General features: G+C 38.3%; 1 protein-coding gene and 1 non-coding gene across 2 annotated transcripts in view; both read right to left on the reverse strand.

The window, feature by feature from the left end:
• LOC129514440 (zinc finger protein 407-like) overlaps positions 1-20,228 on the reverse strand; it is a 448,057-nt gene that overhangs the window by 335,612 nt on the left and 92,217 nt on the right. The gene's annotated exons all lie outside the window — the stretch shown is intronic.
• On the reverse strand, positions 13,302-13,409 carry LOC129514672 (U6 spliceosomal RNA). Its single transcript, XR_008665484.1, has one exon. It is a non-coding gene; the product is annotated as a U6 spliceosomal RNA (small nuclear RNA).

Raw genomic sequence — 20,228 nt, forward strand, 5'->3', positions numbered from 1 at the left:
CAATGAAAACAAAATGATCTGAATCGTGACAGAGGGAAAAAATTAACAACCAAGCTATCAAAACCTCATCAAAGGCATCAACATCACCCACCAAGACTTAGCTAAAAATAAGAAACCTGCCAAAAGGGCTGCATGCAGCAAAACATCTATTTAAAGAGAATGTCTGAATTTAAGTACTGGGATCGAAGACGTCTCTATGTTTTTTCTTCAGACCCATGACCCTCTCCTGATACTGATAAACCTGAGTCATTGCCTTCTTATTAATGGTAAATGATAACAGTCCGATGAGAAAAGGGGAGAAAAAAAAAGCAGACAGAAAAACTTAAAGGAAGTCAGGGATCATTCAGATGTTTAAAAACATACTTCTCCAGGTCAAAATGCCTGGAGGACATGATTTCTTAGAGCCCAACATGGAAATGTACAAAATAACAATGCTGAGTCATTGAGACAATATTAAATCATGTTATGCAAGGTTCCAAAAGCCAAAAACTTAGGAAGTTAAAAAAAGACATTGTGAGACAGTAAGTCCTCAATGATTCAGTGAGCGCTGGTCGAGGTGGCCCACAGGTGGTCTATGGCTGTGCTCTCCTGTCCCAAGGTCTCAGTCGTGCAGCCTCCTCCTAAAGATCCTGAGGATGGAGCAGTGCTCTGCTGAGCACTCCCATACTCCCAGGGCGCCCACTACTGTCCTGACTGCACTGCATCTGAACACACTACATGACAGTCTTGAACAGAGGAAATCAACTTTCACCACGGTATCCCAGGGCCCAGGACAATACCTGGCATGGAGTAGGATTTCAGTAAATATAGTTTTTCTTAATTAATGAAAAAACATAAACTAGGTTCTGTCTGCAAAGCACATTTTGATAACAATGATATACACCCAAGATATGCCACAGGAACACAGAGAGAAGTTCCGGCTGACAGTGGAGATTACCAAAGTCTTCATGGAAAGGGTAGAGTTTGAACCACACCTTCCAAGTTCAGGTTGAATTTAACCAAATGGTTAAAAAAAAAAAAAAAAAAGTATCCCAGAGAATAGGGATACTACAGAAGTAAAAGAAAGTGAGATCGGAGACGACATAAATGATGAAGGTAACTGGTTGACAGGCAGGTCTCCGTGAGAAGGAGCAGTGCGAGGTAAGGCTGGAAAGGTAGACAGGGCTGCAGAGTTGCAGAGGGAGAACAAGGGGCGGGGGGGGGGGGACAATGGGGAGCTTCAGGGTCACAAGGAAGCTTGCCTCAGAGTGAGCCCTCTTCACAATGGAGAGAGATTTCACTGTATGCAGAATACATTTTACAAGTAAAAGCAAAGGAAATACAACTTTCCACATGTCCCATATGACTTCCTGAGTCAACACTGTTTTACCCCCTACCAAATCAAAGAGGTGAAGCTGCAAAAAATACTCCAAAATACTACCTGTGCTACGAGCAAACTACTGGCAAACCTTATTCCCAGGTGGTGAATATTATACAATCCGCATATAATAAAATACTAAATAATCATAGAATTTTTACTTTTAAAATACAACTGCCTTGTATTTTTTTAAACTCTTCAATTTTGAAATAAAGTTGAAAGTACTGTGTCAAAAGACAGTGAAAGAGTTATCATTAATCTTCACAAGTGACAAACAAAAAAGACATATAAACAAGTGCCAGAATAATAAAATGGTGCTATTCACTTTTTAAAAGAAAAAAAATAAATTGTACTGAAATTATTAAGCTAACAAAGCAAGAAAAAATATGAGTAGAAAAATGACAGTTATCTGCAAAATTCATAAATGTGTCTTTTGTAAACCATAATGATCATATTTTATGCTGTCATTTTGCATTTAATTGCTCACCCTGGTACTTTTCTTCATAGAAGCCATCAGTATCCCACAGAGCAGATGCTGAATTGCAAAAACATACTGTGACCATGGACTTATAAGAAAGTTACTGTGCTGAGCTGTGGTGTATGACAAGTTAATTTTTGCAATTACACTTTTTCCAACAACAAATGAAGCTACTGCTTATCCTATCTTATTAAAAAGAGGAAAGAAAATATTCTTATAATAAACTAATCAAACTCTTGCTTCAGTTGGTATGAGAAAGTTAACTTTTCAAATAGCTTTTCTAGAATATGTCCAAAAGTAAAAATCACCACCTCAGCTGAAATACATAAGAAGCTTAATGTGTTGAGGCATGACTGTGTTTTCTGAATGTTAATATACAATGCCAAGTTATTTCAAGCCTTTTAGGAAATGTCACATACCAACCTTGGTCTTTTGATCATTACTTTTACTTCTGCTATATTATGCGAAACACAGTATTCAAAGGATAAGTCCTATAACTGTCACTTAAAAGAAATGGCTATTGCACAATAATTTATCTGCAAGGTGTTAAATTGTTCTAAATTTAAAATATTTGCAATGACTATCACTGTCACATACCCATTAGTAATGAAACAGTAGGACATCATGCATTGTTAAAACATAAGCTATTCCCTATAATATACGATCTTTGTTTAAATGCTACAAAATTTGGGAGCTATTATGTTTTGTTTTAATCATTAAAAGACAGAGAGCAGGAGGACATTTCTCTTTTAATAAACCTTCCCCCACATTAAAGCCCAAAGAGTTATTTCATGATGAATGTTAATATATCAGAACAAAACAAGTTGAGCCACATTTCCCAAATGCCTAAGTCAAACGTGCTTACTGGAGGAGGGTGTCTGAAAAAATAGCTATCTCATATATGTTTTTAAAAATCCCTTTTACCTAGTGACTTAAGATCTAATTGAAAATATGTTTGTTTTTTTAAGATTTTATTTATTTATGAGAGACACAGAGAGAGAGAGGCAGAGACACAGGCAGAGGGAGAAGCAGGCTCCATTCAGGGAGCCCGACGTGGGACTCAATCCGGAGTCTCCAGGATCATACCCTGGGCTGAAGGCAGATAAACCGCTGAGCCACCTGGGCTGCCCGAAAATATGTTTTAATCACATAATAATGTACATGTAATGTACAATTTCAGGGCATTATATAAAAGGAACATTAGGGAAACCTAGTAAGCTTTTCTCTGGACTTTAGCAAATATATAACGGGATTGATGTTTTCAATGTACAACATTGCCCCCATGTCAGTTCCTGGTCTAAAGGGGTTTGTGAAGGTGTTAATTGAACATATATTCAAAAACTTAACCTGATAAAAAGTCTTAGAATTTTGATAATCTTAGAGATCTTTCATTTCAAATCCCTCGTGTGTTTTTTACCTAAAATGGAATAAAGTATGAGATAAGCAATTTTACACGTGCACAAGTGTTTGAAGAACACCAACCCTAGGTCTGACTGCACAGGACAAGAAGCATTAAAGTACCCCCAGGGGACATGCAGTCATCAACACAGCAAGTATTTGAGCTAGGCGGTCTTCCATGCCCTGCTCCCCGCTATTTCAGAAAGAACAACAGACGTTTCAGATGTCATCCTGGCCATGTACTGAGCAGGAACCTGCCAGGGCCCCAGTGTCTATTTCCATGTCCCTGGCTGAGCTATGAACCTCCCCAGGGGTATCCCCCAGTCATTCTCTCATTCTGGGTGTTCTCAGGCCAACTCACTGCCTGCATCTCCACTGCCTCCCTTCCTCTTCATCTCAGCACCTCTTCCTGGAAGAGCCACAGGCCACAAACACAGATGTGTCATGCTCTCCTTTCCAAAGCCTGCTTCCATGGAGCTGGTTGGCCGGCTGTGCACTCCCAGGCAGTCCTCTAGAGTCTTTTCAGTGCGTGCTTCACCCAGCTCTCCTTCTGTTGGGACCTCAGCCCTGTCTTTTCCACAGCAAACATGTACCCACCCTGCTGCCCCGTGCTCCAGGGAGCTTTCACCCCCAGCCCCCTGCAGCAGCCTCCCCAGGTAAGCCTCCGTCACTGAAGTGGGTGTCTCACATACAAACTTCAGGGCGAGGGGTGGCGGAGAGATCAGACAACTCCACCAGCCTCCCCACAACCGCAGGGACAGTACCAAGTAAAGCATGCTGTCTCCACAGCCCTTGACACAGAAAGCCCTGTCTCCCTCCCTGTGCTCCTCTCTCCCTCCTTCAGGCCCTACACACTGGGATGCCGCACGGATCTGAAACAGCTACGCTTCCAACCTGCTACCTCCTCGCCTCCTCTATGCACACAGAAGACTCCCATGTGTCTTTGATGTTTCGGTGACATCTCCTGCGACTTCCCCAGGACAAGTCAGCTAGTGGGCCGTGTGCCTCTGGCATGGTGCACGCTCTGTTGGGCCAGTATCTGACACCGGTGCTACTGAGGATTACAGGGAGGGCACGGACGGGGATGGATTACCTTCCATGCCCACTACAGCCACTGTTCAATAACCTTATTAATTTTAAATGAATTGAACTTTTGGAAGATAAAGTATGTCAGAAACTCCTATAAATGGAAAATAATCATTTTCTTTAAACTTAAAATGTTTGACAAGAATGAAAAAGAAAAGTAGCAAATTAGCTCTGGGGAAATGCAAACGAATAGCTACACTCCCAATTCTTCAGCAGTCATACAGATGAGGCCAAAGAGAAGCAAGGCAGCGTCTCTTCGATTTTCCAAGTCAAGGCAAAGCCAACACAGCAGCAAGGTAAGTTCTGCCAGCCCCAGGGAACCCAAGAGCAAGAATCCATAGTCCCTAACCGCTGCTGTGCAGAGCTCCCCAATGTCACACACTGAGGCTAAAACGAAAGATGGAGTCTTAATAACAGAGTGTACAGGCAGCATTTTATAGTTTCTGACCCACATACACATACATCACCTGATCACCTCCTCAAAAGACACATCATTTCCTCACTTTGAGGTAAAGAAGCTAAGGGCACTTTCCTATAACTAAGATACAGAAGCTGGACTATGAACCCAAGACTTCCAACTACACCACCTGCCTAATAACCACATTCTAAAGGTGTCTAACACACGGCTGCACAATACTAGCCATGAAATGGCCAAGAAACGTATCTAAAGCATGCAGGGCCAAATCACACACCCTGGGTTCTCTTGAAGTCTACAGTAAAAATCAAAATTAAATAAATATTAACAAAATGTTTTAAATCTTTAATAAAAAGATTTATAAATAAATTTTAATGGATAATTTTGCTTTGCAGTATATATAACTGTATTAGGGCTGTTGTAACAAATTATAACAAATGTAGTGGCTTAAAACAATAGAAACATATTATTTCCTAGATCTATACTTCAGAAGAACCCTTTCTGGGGGCTCTTAGGGGAAGATACCCATCCATGCATGCCCTTTCCAGCTTCTAGAGGCCACTCACATTTGTTGCCTAAGGACCCCTTCCTCCATCATCAAAGCCAGCAATGGTGGGGGAGTCCTTCTTACATTATGTGCCACAACCTCCCCCACATGGAAGGACCCCTATGTCACCCTGAATCCACCATAATCTCCCTATTTTAAGGTAAATAGACAGCAACCTTGAGTTCCACTGAAATCTTAACTACCCACTGCGGCAGTAACAGAATACGGTCACAGGTCCTAGGAGGCAGAAGGAAAAAAAGGGTTATATCATTCTACAAACCAAAATAACCTAGATTAAAAGGGGATACTAGTTAAAATCTAAATTTAATTTTGAAGTTTTGTATCCCCTCCCTAGGAAACAAAGTCCGTGGAGAAGGGATAGAGAAAATTCATCATTCTATTTTTTTTAAGATTTTATTTATTTATTCATTCATGAGAGACAGAGAAAAAAAGAGGTAGAGACATAGACAGAGGGAGAAGAAGGCTCTCTGCAGGAGCCTGATGTGGGACTTGATCCTGGACCCTGGGATTGGGCCCTGAGTCAAAGGGAGACACTCAACCGCTGAGCCACCCAGGTGTCTCCATCATTCATTCTAAACTGGTGTCTCATTCTGACAGGACATTAGAAAAAAATAACCAGAGTCTTACTTTAAAAGACTCTTTCCAATCAGCTAGTAGAGTGAAGAACGAGTCATTGTCAATCCTACCTGTAATAATGACTTCATATGCAGACTAAGTTTGAGTACTCTAACCTGTGTTTGCAGAGACTGTTTCTCCATTTTCCACTCAGGCTCACTTCTTTACTTAAAACGCAGAGGGCAAAAGTCAAAGACAATGATTAACTCACTCTGTCAACTTAGAAGCTAGTGAACATCAGTAAACATGTACTAGGTAACAAGAACAAACGACTAACACTTCCAGCTCTTTCTGATTACCTCATTTGCCTCTAGCATCACTGTGAGGTATATTTAAAGAAATATTACTCAAATTCTTCAGTAACACCCAGAGAAGAGGGGCGATGTTGACAGTGCCACAGTTACTAAGTACATGTTGCACAAGGCCAAGGGTGAGTTCTGTCCTGTCCTCATAGCATCAGAACAGCTGTGGGAAAAGGAACCTACTAAGGATAGTGGGGAGCAAACCTAAACTCAATAAAAAACATTGTAACATTTTCCCAAACTACACTAGTCACATATTAGATATGCCCATTAAAAAAAAAAAGAAGAAGAAGAAAATGTGTAATCCTATATTTCTACCCAAACAATAATTCTATATTCATTAGAATTTTTAAAATGTCAAAATGAGAATACTCCTACATGACGAAAAAATGAAAAGTTTACAGTATTTCTTCATTTTTTACTTTGCTACTATATTATGTAAGCTCTATAGGATTAATCAAATCAATAAATAGAGATAATATGCAAAAGCCCTAAAACCTTAAATATTATGGTAAACGTTTTAAAGTTAGAATTTATCTGTCCTAGTTTAAAAAACTGAGTGAAAAAATATATCACAAATGTAAAAGCACAAAATTGCAGTGACAGTTTCATCTTTAGTATCTTTATATGAATAAACAAAACAATTATCTTTTGAACAGAAGTTACAAACAGGCTTTTTCAGGTCAAAATTCCTTTAAAATACACAATTTGAACTGATCACATGTTTAACAAGGAACATTTCAATGCAGACAATAATGGAAAAACTTCATTCCCTTCACAGAACTTTGCTTCTAGAGTACATATAACAAAGTTGGAAGAAACATGGGATGCTTATTGATAATGACAGGATTATTTCAAAACCCCATTATATCTGCTTAATTAAAGCAAAAGGCATCAAAATCTTTCTCCGCCAAGAATCATGTGGAAGCTGCACAGCCCGGATCCAGTAATTAACTTAACCTTATCACTGAACTGTATTGGGTCACTCGAGTGCAGCCCAGTATCAAAGCTAAGAGTCAACACTCTCAGGCTAACATTACAGAGTGACACAGAGATTGAATAACGCCATCTGTGAACAGACAGGCTTTGTTCCCACCTCCCTGTGCTGGATAAATGTTCCTGCTCATAACTTTAATGTGGCAGCTTAACCATTTAATCATTGTACATTAATACATTATCAATATTATGAACATGTAACTACAAAATTACTTGTCAAAGTAATCAGATATTACAGATTTTGTGCATACATGCAACACAGGGGATTCGAGTATTAATTGTACATTTAAAAAGAAGATATATTGCAGATTTCTAAACACATATAGAGATATTTTATGCACAGTAAAGTTCTAGATAAGTGTTTCTGAAATTTACATGGAATCATTCCATGCTCCATCTTTCATCAGACAAACGCATGGGTGGTTCTAACATGGCTTAATTCCACCTAAAAGACGGATGTGTATACAAGTCCTAAAAATTCAATTTATTCAATTATGCCAATTTACTTGATATTTTATTTGCTTTACTGGAAAATATTTCAAAATATAATAAATCATCTTTTGAATATACATTGCTTAAGGTCTATTCTTTATTCCCAGTTAAGCTTAAACATATTTTGTTTTTTTTTTCCTAAAGGATCAAAAATCCTGTTGCCAAGACATGGTTTTGAGGTCTTTCACTTTCACCAAGTAAGACACTAAATCATAGGGGACGATGATCAGCAAATTCTCTGCGACAGGCCCTAAGCCTGCTGAGGTAATGCGGCTGACAAACTTTGATGTGCCATGCCTGGGCACATTATGTTCATGTAGTGTGTACATCTGGGCACCCTTTATGGCAATGCAGCAAACAGCCACTCATTTATTCCACTCTAATTAGCACACATGTAAATCCTCACCAATCAAGCCGCGTGTGAGGTTACTGTTGTGGCAGCCATACAGCAAGCTGGCAGAAGGTAGGAACGAAGGACGAGAAGACACTTCTGGGCTTGATCTGAACCTGCCATCACACCAGGCAGGCTCCCCTGGAAAGGGCTACAACCAGCTCTCCCTTTCAAAACTTATCAGGGGGCCCAAAAGAAAAAGGTCAGCAGAAAGAAAGCTGATTGGCCACAATTCTCGATTCTTTACCAGTTCTGGGAATACACCTGAAGCAACATGCTTCTTATTCGCTTAAAAACACAACAGTTACAAGCAGAAGTTGGAATTAAGTTGTAAACAGGCTTTATGACAGAAGATACAAAGAAATTCTGAAGAAATACTGTGACACCCCAATATACAATAATTTATGGGATTACTAGAAGATGGTAAGAAACAAACCTCTCTACACCTGTGCAAGATACGACTTAATGCCCACGCAGGCTGCTGTGGTTTGTAAAACAACTGTTAAAAGCCAGAGTAAGTCACTGTTTCCTTTCATTAGCCATTTGCTAGCATATAAATTTAAACTAATTTTTCATGCCAGATTACCAAAAACAGCAACTTCATCTTTGAATGTACTTATATAAATGTTATTAATATAGACAGCACCAGTTCAGGATTTTTTTCATTTCTTTCTGTTATTTCTTTCACCACGATGAAATCTCATGCCTTTTTTAGATAATATCATGCATATTAATAAGTTGCCAAAAAAGAAAATTGTTCAAAGTTAGAAAGAACTGAGACTCTGCCAGTAAAAATGAATATAGTATCTACACTTGCATGTGTTTTACTAGATTTTCTGGATAAATATGAATTCATGCTGCTTTTGAACATTCATTTAACTTGCCATTACAAGTTACATCATTCAAGTAAATATGGAACACATTCAGCAATTATGATGGAATGCATCCCATGAGGCAGGAGATGCACACAGCAGAGCAGGTGCCATCCACACACCCAAAAACGGCCCTTCCAGGAGGAAACAGTCACCTTAGTGTGTGTCGATGCATCAGACCACTACTACATGGGCACCATGGTTGGGAAAAGACAAGAAGTCTTCCTCAAGAAGGCAACGACCACCTGATTTCTTAAAATATATAGGTGTTTTAAGGTAACTAAAAATTTAATCAACTTCTTAGACACTGTTTACTGGGAACTCACTCTTACGTGTTAGGAGTATGTTAGGCAAACCGAGCACATACTGTCTCTGTCTTCCTCGAGTTCACAGCATGGCTTGGGGGGAAAGACACTAAACTTGTAAACACAGTCTGCCTGCAGGGCTGGATGCTGTGAATGAAGACAGGTCACCAGCAGCAAAGGGGCCCCCTCCCTGCCCCTGTAGTCCTTGCAGGGACACCAGACTTGGCAGTCACCTTATCTAAAATAACACCTCCACCCTCTCAACTCTCAATCCCTTTCCTGATTTTTCTCCAGAGAAGTGATATGGCCAGTTTTGTTCAGAGCTGAACCCCACACCAAGAACATATCAGGCACCTAGTAAACATGTGTTGAAGGGATGGATGAGAGAATAGAGGAATAAATGAACATTCCAATAAGGAGTAATATACAGAATTCTGGGTTGACCAGATCCAGGGAATAGAGATCATCTCACCTAACAGGACTGAAGGACATGGGAGTCTTTTACAGTTAATTTTACGAATTTATTGCAGATTGGGGCGCCTGGATGCTCAGTCCATTAGGCAACCTACTTTTGATTTCAGCTTAGGTTGTGATCTCAGAGTCATGGGATTAAGCCCCACATCAGTGCTCAGCATGCAATCTGCTTAAGATTCTCTCTCTCTCTCTCTCTGTCTCTCTCTCTCTCTCTCTCTCTCTCTTCCACCCCCACTCCTTCCCCCATTCCTGCTCTAAAATAAAATAAAAAATAAAATAAATAAACTAAAAGACAGTGACAAAGATGGTATGAATCCTTCAAATAAATCCACAAATAAATCCTGTAAAAATGACCTGATGTTAAAGAATTTCCTGACTGGACTTCTCATGTTTATATAACTAGCCTTAAAATATATCGCCACCTAACATCATAATCCAAAGCACCCATAGCCATGATAAGCCATATGCTATGGAGTCATATGTACCTAGGACACTGAGTAGGTGGGACCGAGAGGGAGACACACAGAATTAGATGCTCCAGTCTACATCAGACCTGTTAACTAGGAAAAGAAAGCAAGAAAATGATCTTTAGTAGCTGACAAGGACACTGGCTCCCAGACAAGTCAGTGCAAATAGAGTCCAAGAGATACAATAGAAAGTATTCTTTCATCTATAAATAGTAACTACAGTTTCCTGTTTTATATGCATAGACTTTGTTCTCACCTGTGAAAGAAAGTTCACATCTCACATCAAGACCTTATTTAACCTATTTCTTTTAATTTTCATATTGTCAAAAATGTCCAGTATTTGTTTTCTTTCTATTTACAAGACACAAGCTATTAATTTTTAAATATATTCCTATCTTATTTAATCACTAATAAAGGACAAAAATACAATTTCACCAGTATAAATGAATTCTGAGTTTTTCTACAATGAAAGATATGTTTTTTCCCCACCAAATAAGCCACATTCAAAATAGGGCAAGTTATATGAAAAAAAAAACAAACCTTGACCCATATTTTAAAACATAATTTTTAATCTACAAATATACATTCATAGGACATTAGATGTGGGCCATAATTATATACTCCATCTGAAGCTGTTCTAAGGCATATAATAAATTTTAAGGGCTATCACAGAATGAATAGCATATGGGCAATTGAAAACTTTCTATTTCCAAGGGGGATCCTACTCAACTAAACCACAGTCTATGGCACCACATCATAGTCTTCATTCCCCATGATGCCACTCTCTCAATATTCTCCACTCAACCACTTCCAACAGACTGTAGCAGAAATCAATCTTCCCTGAGCTTAATCCAGGGTACTTTAATGACAGCTGGACTTTCAGAGATTACAAAAAAAAAAAAAAAGTCTGAAATCAAGACACCAAAACATATCATTATCTATCAATCCTCTATAAACCTACTGAGACTCTAACTCAATGTGGCAATAACTTGTTCAAAATGTATTTGACATTAAATGCAATGATATTTAGGTGATATGAAAATGCAACTAGGGAAGGGTCAGTCTTCTAAGCATAGTACTGGGGTCTGTGTGAGCTGAGAAGAAACAGAATCTTAATGGAAAGAAAAAGACCTGCCATCATAAAAACATATTCCTACCATGTTTGCTATTAAAATCACAGGTACAATAAATTACAGATGAGTGTACCTGCAAGTCCATAGCGCCTTATCACAGCCATCCCTTTTCCTCCACCTTCTCCCAAATACAAGACTCTTACAGGGTCTAAGGCATCAAAACATTACACTAAAGCTGTTAATGCAAACAGAACAGCAACTTAAGCAAGAAAATGCAAACTTACACTTCATAAAGAGTTGTCATGTATTCATATATATATATATGATGGCTAAAGCTGCTTTAGCATTTCATAGAACTTGAGATAGTAAGACCGCCACCTCCTGTAATTGACAGTCCCAGATCTATACATGTCTGTATGAGTGTGCATGTATAGTATAGGTACATGCATCATGTGTTTATATGCAATATGAGATACACTGACATATAAATAAGTCTGTGTATGTCATCCCACTTCTAGCACTTTAGCCAATATATAAAACTCATTTGTGTGCATTAGAAAGAATGTAAATCAAAAATAAATTTTCTCCAGATGCCTGGGTGGCTCAGTCTGCTGAGCGTCATTCTGCCTCTAGCTCAGGTCCTGATCCTGGGGTCCTGGGACCCAGCCCTGCATCAGACTCCTTGCTCCACGGAGAGTTGCTTCTCCCTCTGCCTATGCTACTTCTCCTGCTTCTCTCTCTCTCCATCAGATAAATAAATTTAAAAAAAATAAAATAAAATAAAAATAAATGTATCTCATGTTACACTTTCAATAAAATCTACTCTTCTTTAGGCTTTTTCCACTTCAAGCAGAATATTTACTACTTTATTAAAAAATCAATGAAATATAGATAAAATTGCAATGTTTTTAAGATATAGATAATACATGTTTATCTCGTTTATGAATTTGAATATTCTTGAATGTGTAAAAAATGAAGCACTTGCCTATTAAATTATACATTTTGGGTAACTGCCATTGAAAATATCGGAGACGTATTTAATACGAAAAACTGACCAAGGCACAAATAAGACACAAGCACCTTTCCCATTTCACATCTAAACTCAGAGCTATGAATCCTTCTTGACACAGAGCTGGTATCACACCAGAAAGTTGATGTCAACTGAAAAAGCAATGTAATAATATGCAAACTGCATTTAATCAGCAGCCCCTCCAAAATGTAATGCCACCTCTGATCTAATACCTCATTAGAAGAGCATTCAAAAATGGAATATTCACAGGCATGTCTCCTTTATAGATATTTTCACTATAATAATGGTAGCTGAAATGGCACCCCACAGAGGTCTATGTGCATACCAAGCTAAAACATAAGCAAATTAAACCACAAACTCTACTTTGAAGTTTGATTTCACGATGTACAAAATAAAGCTGATACAGGCATTTTATTTATTTATAGGGCTTATGAAATCTATTTCCTAAATCTGTAAAATAGTCTTTTCTCTCCACAATGCAGTGAAGAAATGGGGTAGGGGTTGGGAGTGTGAAGCAAGACTAGATTAACAGGTTAAAAGCCAACAATATAAAAGAAGGTAGAATAGAAAGAAAAGGTTTAAAAAAAAAAAAAAGCAGAGGCAGAAATCAGGGTCAGGTTGAAGATTAGATTCAAATCAGAAGCCACCATGTGGAAGAAACAGCCTACTTCAAAAATGGTGAAAGTTAGCTATACTAGTTACCTCCCATGACAGAAAAGGGAAGGAGGTCTCAGCCACAGCTGAGAGGAGCAAGAGGTTTCTGGTACTGCAGTGTCTCTTGGTCCTGATGCTGGGTATATCATTTTATGAAAATTCATCAATCTGTACACTTATCCGTACATGACACATGTCCATACCATGAGTCACAGTAAAATTCAATCCAGAGTTCCACTTACAAGTAGCCAGAAAATAGTACATACAGGAAAATTCAACCATCCTGTGTTGTTTTCTCTTTGCAATTAGTTATCTCACTATTTGCAATACCAGTTGCTTCCTTTTGATGAGTTTGCATGTCATTCTTTTGCAGGAGCCATGCTAAATCTTCTCTGCATCATTCCAATTCTAGTATATGTGCTGCTGAAGCGAGCACCCTTTTGATGAGTTGATCAACAAACTGATTCTAGGAGGGCAAGCTCAGTGCCAACAGTACTTGGCAATTATTTATTGTCTCAGCCAGCTCTGAGTGCTAACAAAATACATGGACTATGTGGCTTAATGAACTTTTCTCACTGTTCTGAAAGCCAAGTCCAAGAGCAGGGTGCAAGCATGGTCAGATTCTGGAAAAAAGTCTCTTACTGACTTACAGATGGCTACCTTCTCACTGTATCCTCATGGGGGGGGGGGGGGAGACTGATGGACAGAGAGGAGGTGGGGGGAGGAGGGAGAGAGTACAAGTAAGTGTCCTTATAAGAGAAGGCACCAGAAAGGTGCCCTCAGGGCCCTACCCTTATGCCTTCATTTAATCTTAATAAACTCTTATAGGTCTTAAATCCAAAAACAGTCACACTGGGGATCCAGGCTTGAAAATTTGAATTCTGAGGACACAATCCAATCCACAGCACCTACTAAGTGCCCAGTACCATTAGAATACCAGTAAATATTTTTAAATATTTGATAGTTGAATTTTAACAGGAAAAAAAAAAAAGAATAGGTTCCAGAAGCAAAACTACAATCTTGCTGTCCAGAAAAAAAAACGCAGACAACAATCCCATGTTAGCACAGCAGCACTTCTTCTTTCAAGAGGACTCTCTCTACCAAGCTAACTAACACAGTTTAGGGACCACATGTCCTCTTTCATCACAGAAACAGCTCACCATTTTGAAGGAGAAGGTAAAGCTGAAAAGAATGGCCTTTAGGGGAAGACAGTTCTGGTCTGGGAGCAAGGGCAAGGTAAGGATTCAGGGGAGAGTCGGAGAGAGTCAAACCACACAATTATCTCCACGCACCCTTGATGGGGGGACACTGACACAGGCTGATGCCCCACACAGTGACATCCCCATGCAGTGACATCACACTTCTGACACCCCTCACCAAAAGCATGTGTTCAGCATTTCCCACATCTCAGAGAGTGATACAGACAACCCTGACCTGAAGAAAATGCCAAAGATGTGGCAGTGTAGAAACTGTTCATGGTAAACTCATTAGATGAATTTTATCTAGAACATTTATCTCAAGAAAGCAGAAGGAAAGCCTTCAAATTTAGATGCGCTATATAATTTATTTAAAAATTTACTTTACAAAGATGATTTGAGGACTTAGTAAACAAAGGCATATTAAACTTAGTAAACCCCACAAAATAGAACAAAATATACTCACTCAAAAACCATATTTTACTCCCTAAATGTCTTTAGGAAATGGATTGTAAAGTATACCTGAGTTTAAAGCTTTGACATATTCAGTATATTTTTAAGTGTGATAACAATAGTTATGCTATAGAAACTAATTTTATTGTAAATGATGATGGCAATGAGAATTTAAATAATATAAACTCACATTTTAGGGGTGACTTTAATTTACTAAGAGGAGCATATGCATATAATTTTCTCTCAAGAGCACCAACTCTCACAAATTACCTCTAGTCTGTGAATAAAATAAGTATAGTATGATGTTAGAAAATTTGTGTTGCACTACAAGATTTGTTATTTAAAATGTGACTTATATACCTTTTAATATTTTCACTGTGAAAATTCCCACAAAAAAGGGAAAACTACTCCATAAAAACCTATCTAACAACTAAAAAATGCCTGCTTAGATTTATACAAATCTAACAAGTTAAGGATCCAAAGAGGCATGCTGGGTGGTAAGGACTCTCAAAAAGCATTTACTAGAGGACCTCCCATATTCTTAGGAGCTTCCCTAAATAGCATGAAACAACTTTTTTCTCCACTACTTTACCAACAAATCAAACTGCTCACCTGTAGTTGGGTACCAGGAGACATTTTTAAAATCTCAAAACTGTCCAAAATTCCTTAGACAAAGTTCAGGTATCACTAAGACCACTCCGAGCTCTCACATACAACCATCCTTCTGGTAATGGACCTGAGACCCCCCCCAACCCTGCAACATTTTTCTTTAGTAACACATTGGACTTTAATCTTTGACAAAAAAAAAAAAAAGTCATAATAATGAGAGTAGCAACAACACCTTCAGGACACAAGGCACACTTGACCAGCAATATCTCTTAAAGGCTTCTTTGCTTAGTGCTTCACATACACTTCAGCGTGGGTTGAAACATCCCGTCTCACCTTTGTGGTGCAACACAGAAAACACTTGAAACTGAACCCAGCTGTAGTCCTGGAGGGGGTGGTGCAGGAAAGGGGAGGGATGTGCTGTAAGGGTACAGACAGCAGGCTTGCACCATCACTCAACTAGGAGCACCTCTTTATAGAAGGAGCATTGCCAACGCAATGGATCCAAACCTTCCCAATGCCTTTTGCGCAGTGATGGCACCCCTCTATAAATGCCAGTGTGTATTACCTGTTTGTGTGCCTGGGGCAACAAATGAGGGACAACAGTATTAAAGGAGAGGGGAGCATACTCTTTCCCAATTTATAACCCAACCTGCTAATCAGGCCCCCTCTGTGGCCTCACAAAACCTCCAGCATGTTTCACGAATAATCTTACCATACTATTTTAGGATTATCAATTTATGGCTCTTCGCACCAAAACTGAACATTCTTGCGGCAAAAGTTCAAACAGCTCTATCCTTCTTTTTATGCTGAGTGCCCTGCAAAGAGTCTAACACCGGTTACATGATAATGTCTAGGGCACAGACCACCAGGCAGATGGATGGACCTAGGAAAGCTCTGCTTCCATACCTAATTATATGGAGAACTCCTTTCAAAGAGGTGCCTGCTCAGTCTAAAACATACAAACATCAAGCACAAGCATAAAAACCATGAACAACAGGGGAGAAACAAATGGTGAATGCAGTTGTGCTATTTGTAAATCTGGGTATTAATACATCCAGCTTATTTAAAATGGAACATATACTTAAAGATCTGTTTTTGTAGAGTCACATAATTTTTTAAATGGATCATGTTTTCTTAAACTTAAATATCCTTAGTTTTACTTAATATCAATTTGTAGAAAGTTCCTACAGTTCAAAACTTTAGTAATTGTCATTATTGTAGTCCTGCATCCATTACACACAAATAAGGGGGAAAATTCTGGTCAAAAAAATAACAGACTGCTTTAGGACTTTGTCAATTGAGTGAATTTCTGCACTACTGACCTGTACATTGGAACAAATAAATGTAATCAAATATGCTATGAAGTTAGTACTAACTGAAAAGAAATTGGACATTTTTTCCACTGTAGCTGTTTTATCAAGGATTTTAATCTATGATAAATTCTATAACCATTAAAAATCTTAGACCATTGATTTACGCCTTAATTCAGACATGCTGAGCTCTTCAAAATAAATGTTCCAAAATAGCACACACTGCAAACTGCAATTCTAACATAAAACAAATGTTAAAATGCAAGCATCTTTCCTGAATATAGTGTAGTGTATTAATTGTTGGTTTTGGAAATGTAGCTTATTAGTTTTGCATAATTTAACTTTTAGTTTATCGTTTAATTTTTAATTAAGCAGCTTTTTTCTCAAGATGTGCTTTCTGCTTATATGTTGGCCACTAAACATGGTATATATAAAATAATTCTATGCCATGAATATATGACAGTGCCATGTATTATATGACTTTTCGATAATCTCAAATGTGAAAACAATCGTAACAATTCATGGTCTTAAGAAAAAAAGGAGGCCATTTGAGTTTAGCATTAATACTTAAATAATTTAAGCTCGAAGATAGTGCTTAAAAAACTAAAGAGTCGAACACAAAAGTAAAACCACATCATCTCCTCTGCAAAGAATTCCTTTGGATTTTAGTTAAAAATAATGAAGATTTTTTGGGATATCATACTCCATATTAAAAGCTAATTTGTATTTGATTTTCCAATGGAAACTATGGGGACTCATCCCAGCATATGTGCCAAAGGATACAGAGTGTCCTCACCAGAGTAGAGGGTGATATACAACATTGCCCACCTAATAGAAATTGGAAAAGCTAATGAGAATAGAGAAGGATCCAAGAAGGCGATGAGGGAAATGCTAACTTCCATGTCAACTTATGAGTTTGGATAGAGGTCCAATTAAATCTTTAAAGTTATTATTACAGCAAATGCTCTACTGCAAGGCTCTCCCTTTTAGCTGCCTCTGAAGACAAAGCTCTCCAAAGTAGCAGCCGTTAACAGACTGTAATGTCTCATCATCTGCAGACCTTTTTAAAAAAAATTTTAAAGCATATTTTAATAAACTCTTGTAGGTTATCATTTCATTCAATATAAGTTTTAACTGTGCCTTTATTTGGTTTTTATGTGTTATATAGCCTCAATATGATGGAATTAGAAAAGAATGTCAATAAAGGAAAATTAACAAAAAGAGTCTGAAGAATGCTTGCAAAATCATGCCCCACCTCCAAATTACCAAGAGGGCCTATACAAGTTTGCGGCCACCCTTACCGGGAGACAAGAACACTGGGGACCTGTTTGCACATCACTAGCACATCACAAAACCTCTTGCTCACTGCTGCCAGTTTTGATACAATTAAAGGCATACAGACACACATCCCTACCATGTATTTGTGTGCTTTCTCTGTGGAAACAGAATTGCCAAGAAAAGTTCCACAAAAGCCTGTTAAGATCAATGGCTTCACAGCTCTAAGCAGAGCTATACTAGAGTAACTGCTCAAAATAAGAGATGAGCATCCACTCAGTGATTTTCTCTCCCTGAGGACCTTTCCGGCATTAGCTAGAACATGCACGCCACCACTGTCACAAAGACAAGTCACTGATATTAGAGCGGTTTCCTCCAGAGGACAGGATCTTTCATGTCCAAAATTATGCATCTGGTCATTATTTGAGTTTATACAATAATGTTATTTGGAAGAATGGGGGGGGGGGGAATTGGTTGTTTTTAAAAGAAGGGCATTAATTAAGAGGTTTGTTGAAGTAGCAGGTCAGGAAAGTGGGCTGTGAAGGAGAAATACATCCCCGCCCTGAGCAGATCCCTTCTTAGCCATATCCATTCACATCCATGCTCCAATAGATATGCCCCACCAAAGTCAGGATGACTACTTGTGGACAGGCATCCTCACGGGCCAGAGATCTACATCATTTCATTCATCCTTCAACACCCTCTGTCGCTCTGTGCCACCAAATAACCAAATGAACTCACAGGCACAGGAGATTCTAAGTGGAAGATCACCTTCCCTTCTCATTCCCATAAAAATAACACTACACTGCATTCACATATGTGTGTGTACATATATTTTGCATGTTTGTAAAAATAAGCCATCAAACTAGATACTCAAAGTTATCATCTCCATTTTATAAATTAGGAGAATAACTGTAAAGTGAGAAAAGATGAACATATTTAGCACAAAACTATAGGGAAAGAAGGGAAAAAATTAGGATGTTTTTGAGATGGCTAAGAGAAATCTTATTAAGTATATATAACTAAATAAATACTGATCCTAGTTCCAAGTCAGACATTCCTTCTAGCACTTGGAGTTCTAAGGCTTAAGGAATACAAAGCAAATTGGGATAGGACAATCAAAAGAAAGAAGAAAAAAGACATCAGGGGCTATAAAAAAGATAGACTAATCAGAAAAAGAGTACCAAGCCTGAAAAACACCCTTGGAAAAATAAAGAAACAAAAGATATAAAAGCTCTATTGTAACAGGTACACTTTAGCCAGGACAGCATCATCAATGTTTCAGATTTTATCCCTTGCCCCAATCGCTCACATATTTGCATCTTGAAGACCAAAGCAAAGAAACAGGGGATTCATCCACCAAGAATTAATGAGATATTTCCCACAAAAACAGGGCACAGATGTTAAAACAGTCAAAAAATCAAATTTCTGCAATTATATTAATATCTAAACTTGTTTTCTAACCCTTCCAAATCCCCTATCCCAGAACAACCTTTATAAGCAATCTGACAAATACGGAAAACAAAGAGAATCAATAGTAGCTTCAAGAGGACAAATAACTATGACTCAGACTTCCACAACTTTTTTTAAAAAGAGTAAAAAACAACCTCAAAAGGAAATTACATTTGCTTATATAAACTGTAGACCAAAAACCAAATTCCTATAGTTTCCTTAACTATCACAGTTCCACCTTCTGTAAAGTGGAAATAACAGCACCAGATCCATTGATGTCATGTGTTCCTTAAAATATATATATATATATATATATATATATATATATATATATATATATGAAATGGCATTATACATAAGAATGGTGTAATTCTAAAAGTTTCTAAAAATACATGCTTTTCATTATCAAACAGAAATTCAGGGGCGCCTGGGTGGCTCAGTCAGTTAAGCGTCTGCTTTCAGTTCAGGTCATGTTCCCAGATCCTGGGATCAAGCCCCAAGCCTGCTTCTCCCACTCCCTCTCCCTGCCACTCTGCCTACTTGTGATCTCTCTCAGTCTGTCAAATAAATAAATAAACATATCTTTAAAAAAATTTTCAGATTGATACAGGTTCAAGAATTATAAAGTAAACAATTAACATTCCAGCCGTGGTAGAGTAACTAGGACCTACTGTAAACAACTAGAACACTGGGAAAAACATATAGCAAACTATGATTTTCAGAAATTGAACAACACATAGAATAGGAACTGTCAGCCCAGAGAAGGAAAGCAAAGGAGATTGGATCTAAGACAATACTGGAAGTATCCCAAGCAGCAACCTCATGACCACAGGGCAGGGACCCAAATAGAACACTTAAAAGTATCACATACTACAGGAGACAGAGATGAACCAGTGGAATCTGATGTTCAAGGAAGCACATGTGAGAAGAAAGTTGCCCCAAGAAATAGCTCCAAAACTC

This window comes from Nyctereutes procyonoides, unplaced genomic scaffold (genome assembly GCF_905146905.1).
Source record: "Nyctereutes procyonoides isolate TBG_1078 unplaced genomic scaffold, NYPRO_anot_genome, whole genome shotgun sequence".
Classification (NCBI taxonomy): Eukaryota; Metazoa; Chordata; class Mammalia; order Carnivora; family Canidae; genus Nyctereutes; species Nyctereutes procyonoides.